The sequence below is a fragment of the Branchiostoma floridae genome, chromosome 17 (genome assembly GCF_000003815.2).
Source record: "Branchiostoma floridae strain S238N-H82 chromosome 17, Bfl_VNyyK, whole genome shotgun sequence".
In the NCBI taxonomy this organism is placed as follows: domain Eukaryota; kingdom Metazoa; phylum Chordata; class Leptocardii; order Amphioxiformes; family Branchiostomatidae; genus Branchiostoma; species Branchiostoma floridae.
In genome coordinates this window covers 15,124,721-15,127,089 of record NC_049995.1, presented here as the reverse complement: position 1 = coordinate 15,127,089, position 2,369 = coordinate 15,124,721, and positions in this window count along the sequence as shown.

The window sequence follows — 2,369 nt, the reverse complement described above, 5'->3', positions numbered from 1 at the left end:
TTACGGTAATAAGGTGCCATATAGGTACCAGATAACACACCATATACGTTACTCTCCAGGTGCAGTATAGTACCAGGTAGCGCACCTGTAATATGTAGTAACCAGCTGATCTTGGGGGGGGGGGGGCGAAAACGCTAAAGGGGGGCGAGATCCCTGGGGGGGCGAGATCGCTGTCACACCGGTCAAAACTCAACTACACCGTACTTTCAGCCAAGTACGGCGTACTTTAATAAGGCACGGCGTACTTAAGCGAACTACGGCGTAGTTAACACAACTGACTCCAATACGGCTTAGCTTTTCCCAATTACGGCGTAGTTGGCTGAAGTTAGATCCTGACTTACACAATGAGTATCTTCGTTTCTCACCATACTCGTCTGGGGAGGATTTAATCATTATTTTCTTACTTTGAACCGAACACTCAACAAAACGTCCTTGTGCATTTACAAGTGAACGCTGCAAATTCAATTATTCTTAACAAAAACGGACCACTTTAGCAGACGCATTCAGCACAACACTCTCTTACTTGTTGTCTTGTCGTTTGTTCAGGCTTACGTAGTCTTTCACTTATTTCAAGCGAACTCGACACCAGAGTTTAATTGACCTAGGAGATAGAATTACAAAGAAAATGTGGCGCTTTGCACGTCGGTCTCTGAACTGCCAATGAATGGTTAATTTTTGCAAGCTTTCTTGTTTGAAGTTGCTGTTCAGCCTGTTGCTCTGTTGTTGACTTACTTAGTCTTAGACTTATGATTGGCAACAGATCTAAGGTATGTGAGCATGTGCGTTTGAAGTAATGTTGGTTTTGATATTGTTATTAGTGGCTGACGGCCATGAGGTGGGCTGACTACTAAGTAATCTCTTTTCAGTCCAGGACTGTAGGTTTTTAACTACTCACACCGGGAAGGACCCCTATTCTGGTAGAGAGGTGGAGGTCATGGCTATCCTCAACCACAGTCGAACCTCCATGTAAAGTCTTATTCGAGGGACGGTCCTAACCGGAACTAGGTATTCATTTACACCTTTTCCAAGGGTAGAAGATCGGTGGCACATCAGCGGATTCGAACCCAGAACCTCTAGATTATGGGTCAAAGAACCAACCGCTACTCTACATGACCCCGTGATTATTAGGGTTTTTTAATATGTTCCACTATCATCAATGTTCATATTTTCTTTGATCAAATTCGTTGTATGTATGAGCTGAACTAACACTTGTCATAAAGTATCAAAGTATCCCATTTACTTTACTATGACGTAACTAGGCTACAATAACATACCCCGCTAGGGTCAATCATATCAGGTTACCGAATTCTGTGTTGATTTGCATACTCTCTCCACATATGTTTGGACTCTCACTTTGTCATCTCGGTCGACCTATTGTATTTTGGCGCCATTCCTATCTATGACGAGTCTGGGTCGTGGCCCGGTCGTAGAGAGCAAGGTCAGTGTGTCTTCAACTTGTCGGCAAAATCACTGAAGAACTTAATTTTTTTTTACCTAATTAGAAATATCAACACAATCCAGACTGGGGCCTTTTTAGCAATCTTTGGCTTTGGGGAGGGCTCATTCGGCCCCTTCATAATTTCAAAACGGCTTACTGTACGATCACCAAATTTCCAGGGGGTAATGTGCTCGTCAAGTTTTATTATTCTTAAAATTTTATCATGATGGCGTAATATGACGTAATTATTACGACATTAATTGATTATTGAATCGATTTTATTCTTAACGCAAGCCAAATTGGATCGAAATTTTACATAACTTTCGTTCTTGGAGAAAATTGATTTTAGAAAATAAAACCAACCTGCCACCCCCCGCCCAACTCTTTGGTATCGTCTGCCACCAACGGGTGTTCGGAGGGGAATAGCACTTACGACTAGCACTGGTAAGTCTCTCCGGTTTTCATTTCTTTCTTTCTCTTTAAACAAATTGCGATGAGAATATTGATAAACTGTCTAACAAAGCGTTAATGGCCTTTTTGGAACTAGATGCGACCAAACTCAAGTGCTTATTCAAGCTTTTCTATGTACATAACCAAATTTAGAAAACGTGGCTTCTTTTCGAAAAAGTAGGTTACGATAGCGAGATCAATGACATAATCCGCAATGGCGCAATTTCTGGAATGAGGAGTGAAATGGTTTTCCATTCAGTCAGGAAATAGGGCGAGGCGACATCTAAACATGCCGAAATAGCGGCGTTCAGAGTCTAGGGTTGCTTGCAAGTACAGGTACTCCCTACCAGACTGACTACGCTGGCCATTATCTTGCTTATTTGCTTAATACCCCCCTCACATTAGGCGCGATTCGATCGGACGACGAGTCTGCGAGCTCTAATTTACGAGGAGGCATGACCCTGACGGGAAGGGGGGAACT